Source organism: Marmota marmota, unplaced genomic scaffold (assembly GCF_001458135.2).
Source record: "Marmota marmota marmota unplaced genomic scaffold, marMar, whole genome shotgun sequence".
NCBI classification, from domain to species: Eukaryota; Metazoa; Chordata; class Mammalia; order Rodentia; family Sciuridae; genus Marmota; species Marmota marmota.
The window spans coordinates 3,777,076-3,792,029 of NW_026000168.1; the positions used below are offsets into that span (position 1 = coordinate 3,777,076).

Sequence of the window (14,954 nt, forward strand, 5' to 3'; positions counted from 1 at the left end):
ATGCATTTCACACGTGCACCATTGAAACCACAGTAGCGTGTTGGGCAGTCGTAGTAAAGAGGCCACAAACAGTCCTGCTCCTCGGCCGGCCACAGGGCTCTGGGCTGGGTGGAGGCCCTGCCTCCTTACGGAGGAGGCCCAGAGACCAGCCAGGGCTCCCCGGCTACTGCGGTCTTCCCAGTGCGTTTGACCACCAGCTCCCACCTCTTCCCCTGTCATTTCCAAGATGGGCCCTGCAGGTGGGACGGGGGCCTGTGACCGGGGAGGGGAGGCCACGGGGAGAACACCGTCCCCCCAGCACATGGAAACCCTGTTCTGGGATGAATGTCCCATGGAAGCGACTTACAGAATTTGCAGCCATGATCCGCCAGAAGGGGATGACCAGGAGCCGTCCTCAACACGGAAGGCGGGGTCAGCCCGAAAGGCCACCCCAGCCCTCAGCACCCAGCACCAGGCCACTCAAAGTCTCTCCTATCAAACTGATGAAGTCCGAGGAGTCCGTTCCACGGGGCGGGAGTGACGGAGCCTCCAGGGGTGGAGTCTGCAAGTGTAGACATGCCAGTTATTAGGAAGTGGACGTTAGGAAGTCGTCATTTCCGGACGAGAGGCTTCTCATTTCCCAGGCTCAGATTTCCTTTCCTTTTGGGTGCTGGGATAGAACCCAGGGTGCTTCCCCGTTACCACTGAGCTACGTCCTTGGACCTTTTAATTGGTTCTTTTGAGATCGGGCTTCATTAATTTGCTGAGGATGGCCTCAAACCTGCCGTCCTCCTGCCTCGGCCTCCCAAGCACAGGTGTGCCCCACGGTGCCCGCCTTCCCAGTGGCTGTTTAGTTCTGAGTCCTGGTCACTCTTTCTTCAGTGGGTTTCACGGGTCTTCTCCTCTGCTAACCCCCTTCTTCCCTGGACCAGCCATGGCCCCTGATGCCACCAAGGCCGAGCGTATGGTCTGCCCTGATTGGACATAGGAAACCACCAAAGGCCATTTAGATACGGTCCCTTTAATCAAATAAGTGCCTCTCGAACGCCTGAGTGAACTACCCATTTGGTTTCAAAGGTCCTTTGGTCCTTTGGTCCCATGTGACCCTACCGAGGAGAACTGGAGAGTCATGACCTTGTCATGGAAAGGCCAGGAGGTCATGTGAAGCTGGACCCTGAGAACAGCACCCCCTGACAGACACCTGCTTGTGGGAGTAGAGTCCCGGCCGTCCCAGGTGGAGGCCGACTGTGTTGGAGGCCTGCTTTGTGCTTGCTGGGGACACCTGCTTGCTCCTGGGTCTTGGACCTACAGCCAGGTGCACACTTTATGTCGGTGCTGAAGATGACCCGGACATCTGCTCAACCTTGCAAGGCCAGCCTCGCCCAGCCACCTCTGTGAAGCCCAGACTCGTCTGACGCAGGGGCCCTGCAGGCCTGTGGGCTGCAGGTGGGTCGTCGGCAGCACTGTGTGGCCATCGCCAAGGCCCCTGCCCAGCCACCGGGGGAAGCCCGAGGAGAGGGCTGGTTCTGGAGGACGCGCTCTGCCTGGCTTCAGCTGGCATCCGGGACTGCTGCGGGGCACAGGGGTCAGAGTGCAGCCGTGCGTGGGGCTCAGTGACGCGTCCCAACAGCCGGCAGAAGCAGGCAGCGGACCCTGGGGCCTCCTCAGCCCGAGGCCAGGCTCCCAGGGCAGGACTGCCTGTCCCAGAGAGCCCGGGAGGTAGAGCAGCGAGCCCTCAGCCCGCGGCTGGACACAGAGGCTCCCAGATCCCGATCGACGGCTCCTGCAGGGCGAGTGGGGTGACCAACGGCTCTGAGCAACATCTGCACAGCCATGGCCGTGGGAGGAGGGTTCTGGAAACCAACAGAGGCAGACGCTTGATTAGTCTCCTATTGCAGCCCCGACAACGGCCAAAGTCAGCGTCTGAGAAACAGCGGGCTCTTCAGTTCCGCTGCGCTCTCCTGGTTGGTTTGTTTTTTGTTTTTTGTTTTAGGTACCAGGGATTGAACTCAGGGGCGCTCAACCACTGAGCCACCTCCCCAGCCCTATTCTGTATTTTATTTACAGACAGGGTCTCACTGAGGTGCTCAGGGCCTCGCTAAGTTGCTGAGGCTGGCTTTGGACTCCCCATCCTCCTCCCTCAGCCTCTGGAGGTTCTGGAAGTAGGGATGGGCCATAGGACAGAGGACAGAGTATCTGACCCCCCCCCCCAGGTTCTGCCGCCAAGTCACCCTGAGACTTTGAGAAAGTTCCTTCACCCCTTAGAACTTTAGATGGCACATCCATCAAAGGGGCCCCGGGGGTCAGAGATGGCAGCACCTGAACCCTTGTGGATGTTCCTCGGGGAGACACAAGACCCCGGAGTCAGGACGGGAATGATTTCTAGTCCTTCAGCCCAGAAAATGCAGGTGGATCCTTCTGAAAGCACCCTGAGTAGCTGTCAGCTGTCACAGAGAGCATGGGGTGTCCCCATAACTGTTCACACGGGGCTGGTTGGCAAAGCAATTAGGGTTCCAGGATTCAGACGGTGGGCGGGCGGTTCTGATGGGGAAGAAGTCCCCGCAGGCAGAGAGTCCCAGCACTGGGAGCCTCTCACACAGGGAAGAAACCACCCAGGGCAGCAGGAGCGGCCAGCCAGCCACAGGGCACAGCGCAACCCTCTTCCTCACGTCCTGGTCCTCGAGAATCACCGTCCGAAACCTCGGCTTCAGCTTTGGCTCCAAGAACACGGACCCCGACTGTGGAAGACCCTCTGCCCCGGCCCAAGCTCAAGAAGAAAGGAAACCCAGAGGGCAGAGTGTGTGACCTGCACCCCGGGAGTCTCTCCAGCCTGCTGGAGCAGGGGGCGTGTCCATGGGAACTCCCCAGGGGGACCACGGGGCTCAGAGCCTGGAGGTGCGTCCACCTGTCCTGATCTCACAGGGGCACCACTGAAGAGGGAGGCCAGTCCACGAGAGCTGTTCCTAGGTATAACTGACCAAGGTCCTCCCCAGACAAAGACCCTGGGGCCGCCCGCCGGCACTGCTCTCTGATTTCCAAGGGGAAGGGAGAGGTTCTTCCAAGGGGAAGGGCACAGATGTGCAGGGGCTCTGGAAGACCCTCCCGTCTCATTTAAACACCACCATTCTGCAAAGGGCATGCCATGATTCCCATGTTACAGATGAGGAAACGGAGGCTCAGAGGCAGCGTCAAAAGTCCCCCGGCTCACACCACTGGACCTCAGATGACCTGGCACACGGTTCTCAGTTCTTCCAACTCCAAGTCTGAGGCGCGGAACACTCTTGTCTCAGACGCTGCGCTTGCAACCAGTCTTTAGACACGGAAGCTGAGCTCCATGGAACAGGGAACTTCATTCCCTCTATCAGCACAGAAGGGGGGCCCAGCACCTTAGAAGACTGCTTGCAGTTCCTGGAAGAAAGTATAACTGGCCCTTAGGTCCCCAGGGGCGGCAACGTGACTTTAAGGTCCCGAGTTACCTTTAGATATCAGAGGAGGTGCCTTGGCCTCTGACTTCCCTGCTTCAGAGGGGGTCTGGCTCCTAGGTGAAGACACCTGTGAGCACCCCAAACCGTGCAGTTGATTTCCTATTTCAAGCAGCTTTTCACAAACACCACCTTGTAGACACGGGGGCGGTGCTGAGAGGCAGGTCCAGGTGAGCAGGCAGAGGAGCCTCACCTCTGGGGCTGGACGAGCAGCAGGAGAGACAGTCACAAATGTGGAATTGCACGTGATAAACGGGGGCTTTGGGGTGCCCTGGGAGCACACAGGGACCCACGCTCCACAGGAACTCAGGATGCCAGATGGAGTGAATTAAACTCCCTCAGCCTCCGCCTGCAGGGAACTGGAGCCAGACCAGAGGGCGTCACCTGGAGCCACAGCGGCCTCCGACCGGAGGAAACACCCCACCAAGGTGGCAATACCTTCCCCGCCCACGGGGCTGACTGCTGCCCTGCTGGCCTCTGCATCTGGGCCAGGAAGCTCTAGGAGCGTCCAGGTCCGCGGCGGGCACACCTGCGCACACCTGCGCACACTCAGGAGACCGCGCTTCACAGCCTTCCTCCCTGCGGGTGAGGCCTGCCCTGCAGCCGCCGTTAGAGTAATGGAGTTCAAAGCCACGTCCCTCCTTCTGTTTCCCTCCTCCTCGATCATTTCTTCTTGGTGACTCTTCTTGAATAAGTGTGCGTCAGCTGTGGAATAAAAAAAAAAAAAATCTAAGAACTTTTTTAAAAAGAGAGATTTCCCTTGCTCCGGCAGAGCCCTTTCTGAGTGGCCCTGCCCACCGTGAGTGAGGCTGGCCTGGGTGACCAGTAGGATACTGCAGAAGGGACAGCGTGTCCCCTGAGGCTGGGTCACCGGGCACAGGGCTCTGCCTCTCGGACCCCTCATCCTGGAGAAGCCAGTTGACATGTCACAGGGACACTCCAATGACCTTACGGAGGGATCTGTGGAGCCAGCGGGCCAGCCCCATGAACGAGCCACCTGGAGGCCACCTCCAGACCTCTAGAAGATGGTGGCCCCGGTGGCACCAGGACTCAACCTCAGGAGCAACTCGAGGCCACAGGCACCCAGCCAGCCACCCCCTACCCGGACCTGCAGAAACCGTGCTGCCAGTCAATGTGGGGCTGACTGGCTATGCCACCACCCGTGGGCGGCCGCTGGGCTTTGTAGCCGTCTAGGAAGGCTTAGGGACCAGCGCGGTGTGGGAAGGAACAGTTCACTCTATGCCGATTTAATTTCCTCCCGTGATGAAGTGACCTGGCCTGTGGGTGAGGAAGCAATAAGAGTCTCCACGCCCCGGGAGGGCTTTTAATTTGATACCACATGCCACTCTCTCCCAGGCCGAGGGGAGGGGGGTGTGCTGAGCAGTGGTTCATTGATCCGGCCCCCAGGGGGGTGCAGGAGCTTTCCAGGCCTTGAGGGAGGGGGAAGAAGAGGACAATGAGTGATCTGACCCTGTCCCCAACATTCCTGGGTTGGAAAAGCAGTCCTCGGAGCACAGGTGTGGGGAGGTGGAGCTTTCTAGAAGGTGTGTAGGCTGTGTCCCCCGGGAAGGGCTTGGTGGAGGGAGGTCCGTCACTTCTGCCCAGTGAACCAGGGCCTTCAAGGTGCCCTATTGGAAGCAGAAACCTGGTCGCGCACCTGCTGGCACCTTGACGTTGGGCTTCCCAGAACTGAGAAGTGCGAGAACTAAAGTCCTCTTATTTATAAATCACCGGGTCTGTGGTATTTCGTTACAGCCATACAAATGCAGAAAGGCAAATCCCAACGCCATCCAGAGGTGTCACTGCACTGACGGTTACGCACCGCCCCCTCGGGGAGTCCCGCGGCAGCCTTTCCCTCCATCAACAAAGAACGCGGGGCTGGCCCTGTCTGCACCTCAGCTTCAAAACAGCACTGATTTCCAGAAAGCCGTCCCTTCTCCTGGTCAGTGGGGGCTGCAGCCGCGGTGGCTCTCCCCTGGCCCTCAGCCGTCCCCTGGTTCCCATATTCCACACCATCGCGAGCACAAGGTTTGCTCCCCAGAGTCCCCGGGCACAACTGCAAGGGCCATAACCGTCCTACAGAGCAGGTGAATGGAAACTCAACGTGGCCTCCGGGCTCTTGGCTTCTGGCTTGCCCGGGGCCACCCTGGCTGACCACTGCTCGCTGCTCGGAGGCCACCTCTCAGTCCCTCCCTGCTTCCCACACCTACACTCCTCGCTTCGCCACAGCCTCTAACTCCACATAGACGGGGCCCCTCTGCCTGTTCCCCCCTTTCACACCAGGGTGGCAGGTGCAAGGTGGCACGTGGCCCCCTGTTGTAAGTCTCAGCCCTCCTGGGGCTCGGCCAGTCCTGCCCTGATTTTGCAGTTGACCACATTGTCTTCCAGGTAACTTCGATTTTGTCCAAGGCCCCGGGGAGTGGGAACCTTGGGGGATAACTGCAGGCTGCTCCAGACAGAAGGCCAGTGGAGGTCAGCTGCAGCTGCCCAGGAGTGTAGGAGGAAGGCCACGGTGGGCACTGAGTCCCTAGAGGGCTGAGAAATAGGGCCGTGCTCATCTGTCACAGGGCACCTTCCCTGCGGTGGCGGGGGACATGCCCTCCTGGGTCATTTCCAACGTGATGATTCATCAGGCAAATGCTGCCGCCGTGGGGTCAGCCCCCCCACCCCAGTAGACTTTCGGTTTTCGTTATGATTTGTCACCGAGCTGACACAAACACGTTTTGATGTCATTTCCCTCCCCACATGCTCTTGACCAGAAAAGATCTATTTCTTCATCTAACTGGGATTTTTTTAAAAAATTCAGTTCCTGCAAAATTATGCTGCAGGTTTGCCAGTTTGTTTCAATATCTTTCTTTTTTTGTTTTAATTTTTTTTTTGATACCAGGGATTGAACCCAGGGTGCTTCACCATTGAATCACATCCCCAGCCATTTTTTTTTTATATTTTGTTTAGAGACAGGGCCTCGCTAGGTTGCTCAGGGCCTCGCTAAGTGGCTGAGGCTGGTTTTGAACTCACGACCCTCCTGCCTCAGCCTCCAGTTGCTGAGGCTGCCTTTCAAGTCGCAATCCTCCTGCCTCAGCCTCCTGATCCGCTGGGATTGCGGTTGAGCGCCATCCCATCCAGCTTTCCATCTCTTTAAAGATAGCATCTGTCAGGGCTGTCTTCTGGTCATAAAAATAATGTACAAGGTCACTGCAAAAGAATCTGGAAAACAAAGAGAGCCCCAAGTAGAAATTAAAAGATATATATGACGTCACAGAGGCCAGCGTCAAAGACTATAGTATGTTTTCTCTCCGTTTGTGTATCTATTTTTCATCCCCATTAGAGCAAAGCTTTCTAAACATCTTCTATTGGGGAGTGGGAAAAAGAAATGATATTCTGACTTTGTCAGTTGCTGGGAGAGTTCTATGCACTCTGTTAAGTGCGGGGGGCGGGGGAGGGCACGGGAACCCGAGCCCTTCATTCGCAGCATCCTATTGAATCTGCACAGAAGCCCGTTGAGGGAGATGTTAATACCAACCCCATTTCCCAGAGAAATGAGAACATGGCCGAGGACAGCGAGTTCATCGGGCGGCTAAGATGGATTTGAACTTAGAGTCCTTGCCCCGCAGGTTGGGGTATTGATCTTCATAGTGCACGTAGAATTTGGTTTAGGGACAGTGTCTCCACTACAGACGCCACAGTGTTACAATGGGATTTGATTTAAAGCAGGGTCCTGCTATGTTGCCCGGGCTGATCCTGAACACGCGGGTTCAAGTGATTCTCCCGCCTTGGCCTTCCAAATAGCTGGCACTCCAGGCACGCGCCACCCGCTAGACTGAGTGGGAGTAGGAATCCCACCAGGACAGACTCACGGAACACACTTCACGCTTCTGCATTCTGACCCTTGTGCCCTGTTTGGTTTTTAGAAACACAGGGAAAGCCAGCGACTCGGGAGCCTGAGGGGGAAGACTGCAAGTTTGAGGCCAGCCTCAGCAACTGAATGAGGCCCCCCGAGCAACTTAGTGAGACCTTGTCTCAAAAAGCGCTGGGGATGCAGCTTAGTGGCAAAGAGTCTCTGGGTTCAGTTCCTCGAGCCTGTCTCCACTTGCCTAGAAGCTGTTGCTATTTTAGTGCTTAGGGACAGATAGGCCAACTCATGTGTCCCTAGGCACAGGGGCAGCTGGCAGATGCTGGAGGTCAAACGTGGATGCTCTGACCACCCGTTCTTTCTGTGGCCATTAATTGAGCACCTACTGTCTGTCTCCCAGGCACAGTGCTAGGCAGTGATACCATGTGCAACCTCTCTAAAGCCAGCCCCATCTTCAGAATAGTGCAGGAGTTTGATAATTCTCTCTCTCTCCCTCTCTCTCACACACACATACAGAATCTGGAAATGAAACACTGTTTCAAAACAGGTCAAGATGTTACGCTGGTTGATTTGATTACAAGCATCAGAAATTGACTCGGGCCCATCTAGGCAAGAACGGGATTCCTGGAAGGCTGTGGGTGAGCTCAGCCCAGCAAAGGGATGGCGGAGAGTCGGGCTGGAAGCCCTAGGCACCCAGAAGCTCCAGAAGGGTCTTGGACAATCTCCCTCGGCGGCTCCGGCGGCTCCGTTTTGGACCGAGTGCCTGATTCAGCTTCAGGAAGGGAGCTCCCTCTGGCCTTGCAATGTCACATGAAAGGGGAGGGGGACTCAGCCACTCGACCAAACGGGAGCTGAAAGCGGGTAGAAGAAGCCGGGCTGGCGGCCGGGCGCTGACAGACAGCCAACAGGCTCAAGTTCCCGAAGGAGGACAACCAAACCCTAAGACTGTGACAACACCCATCAGAAACGTCCCTCTTCCTCTTCTGTTTCTCTCAGGGCTGAAGCTGCTCCACAGAACCCAGCTCCAGGCTCACGTCCTTCACAGCCCTGCGGAGCCAAGCGTGGCCTAGGGACCAGGGGTGCTGGCCTCCCAGAAGAACTGGTTAGAAATGCAGGACCTCGGGCTACAGCCCGGACCCTCCAATCCATCTGCATTTCAAAGGGATCCCAGGTGGCTCTGTGCACTTGAAGTTGAAGACTCACTCTGATTCACTCCCCTCGCTCCCCCTCCTCCGTCCCTTCATGATCCGGATCCACCCCTCCTCGGCAGCCAGGGGGAGGGGACGGCTGTCAATCACGAGGCTGAGTGTGGTGGGGTGAGAGAGAAGAAATGAGGACATTGCCAGACGAATGATTTTTTGTCCTGTAAACAAGGAAGGGGCAGACACAGGCTGTGACCTTGGTGAGCCCACGTTCTAGAGGGAGGAGCCGGACAGGCAGTCCAAAGGGACACGGAAAGCGTCCGAGGGGCATGGGGCAGCTCTCAGGGCTCTGCGGGCCCCTGCGCGGCTTCCCTGAGTGAAGAACCCTAGTGGCAGAGGGACAGGAGAGAAAATGAGGCTTTATTAGGCTGCACAGGAAAACGTGGAGGGCCATTCCAATGTCCTGCTGAGATGGACCGACTGCAGTGCCCAGCAGCTGGGGTTGGCTCAGGGCTCCAGGCCCAGAGGTCACCCAGCGGGGCTCCGAGTCCCTGAGAGTACGGTTTTGAGTTGAATGTAGAGTTTCCTTTTCTTGTCCCTTTGGCTGTACCTGGGATGGAACCCAGGGGTGCTTGACCACTGGGCCCTTTTTTATTTTGAGACAGGGTCTTAAGTTGCCGACGCTGGCCTCTGGGACTTGTGATCCTCCTGCCCCAGCCCTGCTCCCCAAGTGGCTGGGGGTACAGGGCGTGGCCACCCTGCCCGGCTTGAATGTGGAGTTTTGAGAGCTCTGGAGTCCAGGTGCCAATCTGTTGGCCTCTGGCCACACCGGCCTTTGGGACATCCAAACAAACTAGCAGCAGATTTCCCCAAAAGCTACAGTCTCGGTGAGTCATTTCTCTGGAACGTGGTGGCAGCCACTCGGCGGAGGGCAGCTGTGAGAAGGAATGTCCATGCGGGGTGGCAGCGGCAGAGGGTGTGGCCGCGCGGGTCTCAGAGCAGCCAGAGACTGTGGCTTTGGCTGGGTGGCGGGGCGTGGCTGCGGCTAGATCTGTGGGCGTGGCTTTGGACCAGGGGAAGGCTGCACTTAGCATGTGGGCGTGGCGGTGGGCCATGGGCGTGGCTGTGGTCAGGCATGTGGGCGTGGCTGTGGGCATGGAGGTGGGCGTGGCTTTGGACCATAGGGTGGCTTTAGTCAGGCATGTGGGCGTGGCTGTAGTCAGGAGTGTGGGCGTGGCTGCGGCTAGATCTGTGGGCGTGGCTTTGGACTTTGGGAAGACTGCACTTAGCATGTGGGCGTGGCTGTGGGTCATGGGCGTGGCTGTGGCCAGGCATGTGGGCGTGGCTGTAGTCAGGAGTGTGGGCGTGGCTGTGGCTAGATCTGTGGGCGTGGCTTTGGACTTTGGGAAGACTGCACTTAGCATGTGGGCGTGGCTGTGGGTCATGGGCGTGGCTGTGGCCAGGCATGTGGGCGTGGCTGTAGTCAGGAGTGTGGGCGTGGCTGTGGCTAGATCTGTGGGCGTGGCTTTGGACTTTGGGAAGACTGCACTTAGCATGTGGGCGTGGCTGTGGGTCATGGGCGTGGCTGTGGCCAGGCATGTGGGCGTGGCTGTAGTCAGGAGTGTGGGCGTGGCTGTGGCTAGATCTGTGGGCGTGGCTTTGGACTTTGGGAAGACTGCACTTAGCATGTGGGCGTGGCTGTGGGTCATGGGCGTGGCTGTGGCCAGGCATGTGGGCGTGGCTGTAGTCAGGAGTGTGGGCGTGGCTGTGGCTAGATCTGTGGGCGTGGCTTTGGACTTTGGGAAGACTGCACTTAGCATGTGGGCGTGGCTGTGGGTCATGGGCGTGGCTGTGGCCAGGCATGTGGGCGTGGCTGTAGTCAGGAGTGTGGGCGTGGCTGTGGCTAGATCTGTGGGCGTGGCTTTGGACTTTGGGAAGACTGCACTTAGCATGTGGGCGTGGCTGTGGGTCATGGGCGTGGCTGTGGCCAGGCATGTGGGCGTGGCTGTAGTCAGGAGTGTGGGCGTGGCTGTGGCCAGGCATGTGGGCGTGGCTGTGGCCCGTGGGCGTGGTTGCCAGCCTCACCTCTGCAGTGCTAACCCCTGGATGAACTACTGACTGGTTTCATCACAGTGACATGTAGCAGGATTCAAAGATCTGAAGTCCCTGTTCCCCAGCACGGCTAGGACTTCAGGTAGACTCAGGGCAAAAATTGAGCCAAAGACAAGTGAGAGCACCTACCTGGGCCCAGATCCCTGAGCAGCCTGGGAAGAAGTCAGGGAACAGGTCCGGGTCACACACAGTGGTGTTTTCTGTGGCTGCTGGTGGCCATGCATGAGGGCGACCTGGAACCACCTCTGTCTGGGGGAGACCTGGGTAGCGGGCAGCCAGCTGCCTGTCTGTAGCAGAGGGCAGGAGAGGGGTGTGAGGACCGCCCCTCGGCCCCCCTGGCTCTGCAGCTGGGCCCTCTTGCAACAGGAAGGTCCTTCCCCCAGCAGGCGCCCCCTGCTCAGGGGCCCTTCCGCGGGTTTCCTGTTCACAGAATGGTCTCCTGATCAAAAGACGCGACAAGAACAACGAAGAGGAAGAAAGGTTTATTTTGGCTCCTGGTTTCAGAGGTTTGGTCCCTGGTCAGCCAGTTCNAAGAAAGAAAGAAAGAAAGAAAGAAAGAAAGAAAGAAAGAAAGAAAGAAAGAAAGAAAGAAGGAGAAAGGAAGAAAGAAAGAAAGAAGAAAGAAAGAAAGAAAGAAAGAAAGAAAGAAAGAAAGAAAGAAAGAAAGAAAGAAAGAAAGAAGGAAAGAAAATGAGTGTATGAAGGAGCCCTGTCCACAAGTCCATGCCGTTCAGGTAGAAGCCAATGAAGGAGAAAACAAAAAGAAACAGACAGACCTCATCGGATCAGAGATGCTTTATCAAGCAGGAGAGGGGCACGTTTTCAAGAGGGAAATGGCAGCAGTGAGTGACAACAGGTCTGAGTTCTACAGGTTTAGCAGGGCCAGGTCATGGGACCATTTGGCCATTACTTTGGGGCAGGCAGGGGGATTGGGGCAGATGAGGGAGACTGCAGCAGGTCAGAGTCCTGAGCTCCCTTTTTCTCTGAGGGTTTTGTAAGTTTCCATTTCCTTCAGCAGGGACCTCCTCAGAGATAGCGATGGCAGAGGTTTATCGAGCTCCTTCCATGCGTCATCTCAGTGATACCCAGGGTGCCTCCACAGCAGTGATCTTTTTTTTTTTTTGGTACCTGCCATTGAACCCAGGGGTGCTCACCTACTGAGCCACATCCTCAGCCCTTTTAATATTTTACTTAGAGAGAGGGCCTTGCTTAGTTGCTTAGGGCCTTGCTTAGTTGCTGAGGCTGGCCTTCAACTTGTGATCCTCCTGTGTCAGCCTCCCAAGCTGGTGGAATTACCGGCGTGTGCCACCGTGCAAGGCTAGAGCTCTAGAGCAGTGATTTTTAATGGGGTGGTGGTAGTGGTTATTTTGCCCCCCTCCCAGGGACATTTGGTCACAGTGTATGGTGATGTTTTTGTCCCAGCTGGGCTGGTGGATGCGCTGGCTTCTAGCAGGTAGAGGCCAGGATTCTACTGAACCTTCTACAAGGCTCAGGACAAGCCGAGGTTGATCCAGCTCTGTCAACCGTGCTCAGCTTGAGAAACCCTGCTCTTGGAGAAAGGGGTTGCCACCTCCCCACTTCACAGATGAGGAAACCAAAGTTCAGAGTGAGACGTGATCCTGTACCTAGGCTCACGATCAAACAGGCTCCGCAAAAACGAGCATATAGAACAAGCTACAGAGGAGAGGACACCCATGTTTGCACTGAAGGGAGAATGGGGAGAGGGAGGGACTGGCTTTCTCTGTCTCCCTTCCTGGACAGCGTGGCCTGTGCGTCCCGAGGCTGTCCTGAGGCTGCTTCCCGCCCACCCCTTCCTTACCCCCACCATATCTGCTTTCCAATTTCCCACCCCCCCACACACTCAATCTATGGCTGGTTGACAGTCGGCCAGCCATGGGGGGACCACCTGCCCTCATCTCCATCAGGCTACATCTGTGTGGGCTGAAGGAGGGGACAGGGGCCAGTGGCCTCGATGTCCGTCCTGGGTAAAACCTCCCAACCGTGAGCCCAGACAAGGAAGGAGGCCAACGGGGTGTCCACGGATGATGGGGTTTTAGACATTCCATTTCCAAAACGAACCTACGCTACTTTCACGAGAAGCAAAGAATACTTTAATGAGAGTATAAAAGAAAAAAATCCCCACGTAGCAGGAGACAGGAAGGATGTCCACGAAAAGGCTTGGATAGAAGGTTCTAGCAGCTTCCTCGTGGGCAACAGCCAAAATGGACATGGTCCAGGTGGAGCCTGGGAGGGCCAAATAAATTTCAGGTAAGCTGGAGGGAGACGGGGGTGGGGGGCACACCCACATCCCCCCCCCCCCGCCACTCACCACATCACAGGTTTAAACCCAGCCTGGGCAAGTTGGGGAGATCTGGCCCCAAAATAAAAAATACAAAGGGCCAGGGTTTAGCACAGTGGTAGAGCGCTCCTGGGTTCAATCTCCAAAAAAGACTGTGGATGGGGCTCGGTGGCTCAGAGCGCTGGCCCTTGCACGCACAAGGCCTTGGGTTGAACCCCCAGGACCCAGAATGAACGCCTTCATCCATTACAGGTGTGTGGCTGCTGTCTGCAACACCACGGGTGACCCCAGGGACCTGACGCTGGTGGGGGGCATCCTGCATTATTGTATTTACATCAAGTTCAAGAACAAACCGAGTTAATCCCCAGAGATTAGCGAGGAGCCTTCAGGGGTGGCTGGAAAGCCGGGCGGTGCCCTCTCCCCTTCCTGCCCAGAGTCACCAGGCTGGCCCCACATTTGCATAAGCCACTCAGCAAAACAAAAGCCCTGGAGGTAACCCGATCCTGCCTTTGTGGAGGGCTGTTTAGCCACCAAGCGCCGCCACCGCAGGTCTTAGAGTGTGTGGCTTCTTGGGGGACTGGCCAGCAAGCCCACCCCCGAGGGAGTGTCATCATTACAACTGCAGGAGGGTCCCCTTTCACCCAAGTCACGCCTGTGGGCTTCCCCTTCCCACTTCAAACTGCCCTGCTCTCCTTCCAGCCCCAGGGCTGCGCCAGGAGGCTTATTGTCCCCGGAAGGAGAAATAGCGGAGAAGAAAGGGACCATTGATCAGCCAAGCGGCCGCTCTTGACCTCTGCAGAGGGACACGGGCCTTGAAAGCAGGCTTCATGAGGGAGGAGAGGTGTTTCGAGTGACCCATTCCCACGACAGATCCCCTCTAGGGAGGTCTTCCCGGTCGACACCAAGAGATTTGTCCCCTCTACTCTCAGAGTGGCCCGGCAGGGGCTGAGCAGCTCGGCCGCCTCTGGGGTACCAGACCCCCTCCAGGACCGATAGGTATCGTACCCGTGGCGTTTTCTGTAGGTGCCACCCCATGAAACAGGCGGGAAAGTGACCATGTCGATGGTCAGTGTCCTCATCTGCAGGAAGGCCGCAAGCTGGGGGAGGGGTGTGGAATTCTGAAATTCCTCCAGGCCACCCCACCCACAGGTGGGGGGGGGGTCTCTCTGGGGGGGAGGGGATTCAGAATCAAGCTGGAAGTGGTGGGGAGGGGGGAGGCCACCAGGGAAGAGGATCCCTCCCCCAGGAAATCTGAGGGAGTCTTCTAGCCCCCGGGAGGGGACCTAGTGACTGGCCACGTCTCCCTGGTCGTGTTCCAATGGCTCACGGGTGGTGGTGCGGGCAGGTAGGAGGATGCCCGGCCTTCTATGGCCTCTGCAGAGCCGTGAGGTACCCAGAATCGCCCCTGGGCCTGGCACAGGACCAGGGAGAGGCCAAAAGAGCTCTGGCCTGTGGTCAGGACCCACAGGCTGCGGCAGGTGAGGGATACAACGCAGGGGCAGATAACCTGGCATCCGGCTGCTGCCAGGGCCCGTGCCAGCCCAGGGACGCTTTGGCACAAATTAGAGAAAGGATCACTTGGTGACTCACGCTCACAGTCCACGGGCTCACGGCCAGGCTGGCGCTGCAGCCCCTCAGTGGCCGCACCTGTCCCGAGCCTAAGCCCCAGGTGATGAGAGATGGCCCTAGTTCTAGAACACGAGGCACCAAGCTGTGTGCACCAGGAGTGCCTCAGGGGTTCCCAGTCCACTTCCTAGTGTCCCCACTGAGTGTGTGAGTGTGTCCCCATCTCCCCAGGGACCATCCTAGGGGCTGGGGGTGGGTTGGGGGAGGGTGGGAGGTGGGCTTAGAGCCGGGAGCCCCTCCCCCTCCTCAGCCACATCATAACTGAAGACTGTTGAAATTACCAGACTGGCAAAAATATCCTTTCTGCCTTTTCCTCCCCAGCTGGGTGCAGACGTGCCTGGAAAGACATCTATGATAAGAAAAGCAAGAAGCCACAGCTTCCCCGGGCGGCCGCGCCAGGCAGCCGAAGCTGGACGCCAGGAGCAGCCTGCTGCCTCTGGCGGTCCTGGGGCAGGGTTGGC

The 14,954-nt window shown here is 57.5% G+C and overlaps 1 long non-coding RNA gene across 1 annotated transcript; it reads left to right on the forward strand.

The window, feature by feature from the left end:
- Window positions 1–8,083: 8,083 nt before the first annotated feature.
- On the forward strand, window positions 8,084–14,010 carry LOC107150028. The gene is made up of 3 exons (XR_007341950.1): window positions 8,084–9,343; window positions 12,716–12,836; window positions 13,891–14,010. It is a non-coding gene; the product is annotated as an uncharacterized LOC107150028 (long non-coding RNA).
- Window positions 14,011–14,954: the final 944 nt, after the last annotated feature.